The following is a 6,957-nucleotide window of genomic DNA, read 5'->3' as shown; positions in this document are numbered from 1 at the left end:
ATTGGTGAGACCGCACCTGGAATACTGCATACAGTTTTGGTGTCCATACTTAAGAAAAGACATACTTGCTCTCGAGTCAGTACAAAGAAGGTTCACTTGGTTAATCCCGGGGATGAGGGGGTTGTCATATGAGGAGAGGTTGAGTAGATTGGGACTCTACTCATTGGAGTTCAGAAGAATGAGAGGCGATCTTATTGAAACATATAAGATTGTGAAGGGGCTTGATCGGGTGGATGCGGTGAGGATGTTCCCAATGATGGGTGAAACTAGAACTAGGGGGCATAATCTTAAAATAAGGGGCTGCTCTTTCAAAACTGAGATGAGGAGAAACTTCTTCACTCAGAGGGTGGTAGGTTTGTGGAATTTGCTGCCCCAGAAAGCTGTGGAAGCTACATCATTAAATAAATTTAAAACAGAAATAGATAGTTTCCTAGAAGTAAAGGGAATTAAGGGTTACGGGGAGCGGGCAGGAAATTGGACATGAGTCTAGGTTCGGAATGGTCATGGCCCTGTGGGTAGTGGAGTGGGCCCAGGGGCCGTGCAGCCTGGTTCTGCTCCTACTGTGTTCTAATTCTGTGTTAGATTTCAGGAGATGGTTTTATTCCTGTTCCTGGCTGGGGTGGAGATCGCCTTTACAGAAGGTAAGTACTGTAGAAAATATAGGGACAGAGTGATCTCCTGGAAGAATTTCGATCGCCTAGATGGGTCGGAGAGGAATTTCCCAGATTTTTTTCTCCCAAATTGGCCATTGGGTCTTTATCTGGTTTTTCGCCTCTCCCGGGAGATCACATGGGTTCGGGTGGATGCAGAGTGATAGAAGGTTTGAGGTTAGGATCAGATCAGCCATGATCTTATTGAATGGTGGAGCAGGCTCGAGGGGCCGATTGGCCTACTCCTGCTCCTATTTCTTATGTTTTTATGTTCTTATCCTGCAGGCCTGTCCGGCGGACTCTGGGCCGAGCCATTTGATAAGGAGGCCGAGCTCTTCTCCTGCCGACAGGTCTAAGCCCAATATAGCATCGTGGAAGCAGGACTTCCAAGCCCGATAATTCTCCGGCCTGTCATCGAACTTGGTTAACCCTGTAGTCACCAGCTGGGTGCGTACAAGGTATTTGGCAAGGTCGTAGGTGCTGGGACCTGTGCCAGGGTTGCCTTGGCTAGGGGCTCTGTTGGGGGTCTCAAGGAAATGAGAGGGGATTTGCTGCTGAATTTTTCTATTCAGCGTTCTATTCCTCTGCACCGTGTCTTCCGTTCTGCTGGGGGAGACTCTGCGGCTTGAGGCACGCTGTATACTTTGACCTTGGTTGGCAACTTGGGGCATGTTATACGAAGTGCTTGCGTCTGTAGAGATGTGTGGGCCTTCATCCCTTTCTCTTGTAAACTGTATGTCGGCATGGTCGCTCACGTAATCCATGTTGCGCTGTCGTGGACTCTGCCACGAAACGGGAATTAAAGGTTTGTAAGCTGTCTCGGGATCAGCTCCGTCCAAAATTGCCTCGAATATTGTGTCTCGGCTAATGCAGCATCTATCTCTTTTTGTTGCTGCAGAGCGTGTAATGTGGCTTGGAGACGGGCCTGTTCAGCCTGGCGTTCAACTTGGTGACGGGCCTGTTCAGCCTGGCGTTCAACTTGGTGACGGGCCTTTTCAGCCTGGCGTTCAACTTGGTGACGGGCCTGTTCGGCTTGGAATTCGGCTTGGAGTCGGGCCTGTTCGGCTTGGAGTCGGGCCTGTTCGGCTTGGAGTCGGGCCTGTTCGGCTTGGGATTCAGCTTGGAGACGGGCCTGTCTTACTTTTATTTCTATTTCACTGTTTGCATGCGCAGATCTGGCTTGAGCTGCCGCTAGCTTAGACCGTGCTCTGGCGATGGTCACGCTTACTCTAGAACCACCTGATGACCGTGAACCAGCTTGCGATCTGACGTAACCAGAGCTTATAGACCGATTGTCACCTTCTACAGTTTCATCTGCCCACTTAAGGTCTTCTCCTCGCTGCAAAGCATTCTCGTTGTTATCTTCTGACATGTTGATGTGCGGTAGGTGAGCTCTACGAGGTTAAGGCTTACACTGGGTTCCTCTTGCTCCGCTCTTCACAGCTAGCCGTATTGCTATCTTTTCACTCTATCTTTTCACTGTAATGGCCTCGCTAGATGTGCTCCTATCTAGTTATCCAGCAAGTTAAACACTTATTCAAAACAATTCCTCGTGAAGCCGTTTGCTGTTTTGAAGCTTTACTTGAACAAATTTGTGAAACTGTAAACAAAGACAAAGTATGTTTTGTACATAAAACTAAGTACTATACATTCGATATTACATAAGATATAACATATTTACAACAGTAGAACAGACTAATTGTATAACTAACTAACATTTGGACTAACTTCTGTAACTATCAAATATTAACCTTTTATAAACATAGTGTTATCAAAATACTACTCTGACAACGTTGCTATTATGCTAACAAACAAAGATACTCACAGATATTGCGCCTGGCCTAACATAGAAGATCAGATTACATTGGATTGCAAATCCCTCATGGAATTCTCCATTACTCAAGCCAGGTACTTCCTGGAATTCCACTTCCTGGGTCACACAGGAAGAAAGGTCAAATGACCTCTCACACAGGAAGAAAGGTAGAAAGGTCAAATGACCTCTCCTCCCACACAAACACTGCTAACGCATAACCACCACCAGAGGGTGCTATCTGCATATAAAATGGTCCATAAGTCCAGAACAGTCTCCTTTATTTAAGCTCAGTACGCTGGTTTGAGATCCAACTCTCTCACCCTCCAACTGAATTTGGAATTCAACCATGTTATGGTCACTCATTCCAAGGGGATCCTTTACTCGGACATTTTTATTAATCCTGTCTCATTACACAGGACCAGATCTAAGATTGCCTGCCCCCTGGTTGGTTCAGTTACATACTGCTCATGGAACCCGTCCCTAATGCACTCTATGAACTCTTCCTCAAGGCTGCCATGCCCTCATTTCTGACTATTGCAGTGATTCCATCCTTGATTACCATAGCAACCCCACCTCCCTTTCCTTCCTGTCTGTCCTTCCTAATTGTCAAATACCCCTGTATGTTTGGTTCCCAGTCATGGTCACCTTGCAGCCATGTTTCTGTAATGGCCACCAGGCCATAACCATGTGTAGTTATTTGTACCGTCAACTCGTCTATTTTGTTACGAATGCTGCGTGCATTCAGATAAAGAACTTTCAAATATGTGTTGTGACAATTTATTCCTGCTATTACCCCTTTACCTTTATACATTCTGTCCCTTCCTGACACACTCTGGTTTTAAATTCCCCTGCTACCTTGCTCTATTGCCTTCTCCGCTGTCCTTTTTATTTTTTGCTCTCTTAAAACCTCCCCCTCACTAATTAGTTTAAAGCCCTCTCTACAGCCCTAGTTATTCGATTCGCCAGGATTCTAGTCCCAGCACTGGCCAGGTGAAGTCCATCCCAACGGAACAGCTCTCTCCTGTCCCAGTATTGATGCCAGTGTCCCAAGAAGCAAAACCCATTTCTCCCACACCAGTCTTTGAGCCACGCATTTAACTCTCTAATTTTATTTACCCTAGCCAAATTTGCTCGTGGCTCAGGTAGTAATCCAGAGATTATTACCCTTGTGGTTCTGCTTTTTAATTTGGCCCCTAGCTGCTCAAACTCCCTCAGCAGAACCTCTTTCCTTGTCCTATCTATGTCGTTGGTACCAACATGGACCACGACAACTGGATCCTCCCCCTCCCACTCCAAGTTTCTCTGCAGCCCAGAGGAGATGTCCTTAACCCTGGCACCGGGCAGGCAACACAACCTTCGGGACTCTCGCTCTCGGCTGCAAAGAACCCTATCCCCCTAACGATACTATCCCCTACCACTACAACATTTCTTTTATCTCCCCCCACTTGAATGGCCCCCCATTCCACGGTGCTGTGGCCAGGTTGCTCATCCTCCCTGCAGTCCCCATTCTCATCCTCACAGGGAGTAAGAGCCTCAAACCTGTTGGACAAGAGCAAGGGCTGCGGCTCCTCCAACACTACCCCCTGGATCCCCGTACCTGCCTCACTCCTAGTCACACCATCCTGTCCCTGACCACGGACTACATCTGAATTAATTAATCTCAAAGGTGTGACTACCTCCTGAAACATGGAGTCCAGGTAACTCTCCCCCTCCCTGATGTGTCGCAGTGTCTGAAGCTCGGTCTCAAGCTCATCAACACGGTGCCGGAGTTCCTCTAGCATCAAACACTTACCGCAAATGTAATCACCCTGAGCATCCTTAAAAAACTCCAGTAGGTTTGTCAAACACGATTTCCCTTTCATAAATCCATGTTGGCTTTGTCTACTCACGTTGATATTTTCTAAGTGTCCTGTTATCACATCCTTTATAATAGACTCTAGCATTTTCCCTACTGCTGATGTTAGGCTAACCGGTCTGTAGTTCCCCGTTTTCTCTCTCACTCCTTTTTTAAATAGTTGTATGGCAATGGCTCTCCCCTCTTGTTGTGAACATCAGGAGATAAAAATAGGGCCAGAAACACACTGACAGTTAATGTTTTAATCAGAATGCTGCGAGGGCAGGCTTTTGCCAGACTCAACAAGGTTAGAATGTAGGAAGGTAGTTCGAAGTTATTTTGTTTAAGTCCAGCAAGGTGACCCATACGGTGTTCATTATCTTATATTGTTATGCAAAGACAAATTGTATTGATTGACTAAATGAATCTGATCATAACTGTTGCTTTGTTCATTTGTTTTCTGAAAAATAGTGGCCCAGAATGGGAAATCCTGAAGTTGCGGTCAGTCATTCACTGCTCCGACACTGGCTGCGCTGTGGACACCACCCGCCCTCCCAATCTTTATTTTGCTCTCTGTAATATTTTTGAAAAGTCTGGATAAAAGCAGCTTCTCATTTCCTGGTTCCCTGTCTGTGAGAATTCTACAATGTGTTTGGCTGCTTAGACAGCTTGTTGACATTACAGCAGCGTCGCACTAGGAATTCTTATTACAGAGCGCTGAAATTAACTAAACGTGAAAAAAGGCAAACTTCTCCCCTGAGAGATCTCTGTGTGTTGCTTTCTTCAGGGCCAGTGGCGAGCGCCATTGCTTCGCAGCTGACGGCAAATTACGGGTGAATATCTGAATTTGCCTTACCAAGTGTTTTCTCAGTCCACCTTTGAAAAAGGAGAGTCGCACATGGGGGCGAACGCAGAAGACATGATATATGGTTAAGATCAGGAGGGCAGCCTTGGGATAAATCACCACATAGTTAGGCATTGGACAGTAAGGGCACATCCCAAAGTGTAGGATGTTAAAACAGTGCAACACCACTGTACCAAGAGAATAACTAAGGCATTCATAACACTTACAAATCTTAGGCATTACTATTGGACAGCCCAACTCCAGGGAATCAATGCTTGGAATTTGCACGCCCCCACAATCTTGGCCCGGCATGTAGTTCAGGCCTACCCAATTTTACTTTCCCACATTGGGACGAATGTTGAGTTTTTGCTGTTTAACCTGGTTTCTTACACAGACCCCTGCCAGGTGTCAGGCTTGGCCCAGTGGTAGCACTCTTGCCTCCAGGTCAGAAGGTTGTGGATTTCAAGCCTCACTCCAGCTGTTTGAGCACATAATCTAGGCTGACATTTCAATATAGTACTGTGGGAGGTGTTGGCTCAAAATGGGCTGAACCTCCTTTTTGCACTATTGGGCGCACACTCCACTGGCTGGTTGCTTGAACACCATACAGGGGGGAACTCTAATCCACTGTTTCCTACCTTTCAGACGTTAAAAAAAATCGCAAATTTTACCATGGATTTCCAGTGTTTCAAGCTTGTGTATTACCCTTTGGTGTGGCACTGTAGTAAAACATTTTTGGAAGTCCAGGTCAGAAATTGATATGCAGATTGGGATATCAATTTCTCAAATAAAATCAAGGAGGTTGGTCATTTAACAGGTGAAAAGGTTATTCTTGTGTGGGTTTTTTTGCGAGATAATAAAATAAATTCCACCGGAAATTTGCTAAGAGATGGTAGGTCTGGGTGAGGAAGCAGGAGGGCGGATGAAGGCTGGGAGAAAGCCAATCTTGGACGGGCAGCGGCAGGAACCTGTGGGTGAGTAGGGAGGAGAGAGGGAGGAAGTGACGGTAGAGGTTGAGGCACGGGGTTTCCAGGGTGGGCTCTTTCAAGTGTCGGGACAGTGAGAATAGGGCCCGGATCGGTGCAACGGTAACTGGCGCTCCCGGGGCCATGGCTCCGGAAACCTTTCGTTGTCAAGTTTTCTTTGTGTTTCTTTCTTCCCCCGCTATTCGAGTGGTTAGGGGCCGTTCTCGGCTGCCAGTCCGGGCTGATTGTCAGGGGGTTGGTGCCCGCGGGTCAGTGCCGGCACACAGGCGCGCACGGTTTCTAAAATGGTTTCCTGTCCGCCCGGGATGCAGTTTCCCCACGCCGCAGCACCGCGCTTAGTTTCTGCACAGCCCGTGTAGAGTGGGCGGCCGCTCCACCTCGCAGTTATTCAGCTTTCCTTCCCCCCAGGTCAGCTCCAACCCCCCGGCCCCCCCCTCAGCTCCAACCCCTCGCACCCCCGCCCCCCCCCGTCAGCAACCCCCGCCCCCCCCGTCAGCAACCCCCCCCCCCCGTCAGCTCCCCCCACCCCCGTCAGCTCCCCCCACCACCCCCGTCAGCTCCCCCCCCCCTTAGCGCTCCCCCCCCCCCCTTAGCGCTCTCCCCCCCCCTTAGCGCTCTCCCCCCCCTTAGCGCTCTCCCCCCCCCTTTTAGCGCTCTCTCCCCCCCTTAGCGCTCTCCCCCCCTTAGCGCTCTCCCCCCCCTTAGCGCTCTTCCCCCCCCTTAGCGCTCTCCCCCCCTTTTAGCGCTCTCTCCCCCCCCTTTAGCGCTCTCTCCCCCTTAGCGCTCTCTCCCCCTTAGCGCTCTCCCCCCCTTAGCGCTCTCCCCCCCCT

At 48.7% G+C, this 6,957-nt stretch overlaps 1 protein-coding gene across 3 annotated transcripts in view; it reads left to right on the top strand.

The window, feature by feature from the left end:
* Positions 1-6,009: 6,009 nt before the first annotated feature.
* Positions 6,010-6,957, top strand: part of immp2l (inner mitochondrial membrane peptidase subunit 2) — a 741,977-nt gene continuing 741,029 nt past the window's right edge. For 2 of the 3 annotated variants that reach the window (XM_086009124.1, XM_086009122.1), the window contains exon 1: positions 6,010-6,115. The gene's annotated coding sequence lies outside the window, so the exon portion shown is untranslated. Of the gene's footprint in view, positions 6,116-6,168; positions 6,230-6,957 lie in introns of those variants that run through there. The other variant, XM_086009123.1, reaches the window with a different exon arrangement.

The sequence above is a fragment of the Somniosus microcephalus genome, chromosome 16 (assembly GCF_052327205.1).
Source record: "Somniosus microcephalus isolate GS21.2 chromosome 16, FLI_Smic_1.0, whole genome shotgun sequence".
NCBI classification, from domain to species: Eukaryota; Metazoa; Chordata; class Chondrichthyes; order Squaliformes; family Somniosidae; genus Somniosus; species Somniosus microcephalus.
Note: the sequence above shows the minus strand (reverse complement) of the source record. Positions and strands in the feature narration are given on the sequence as shown.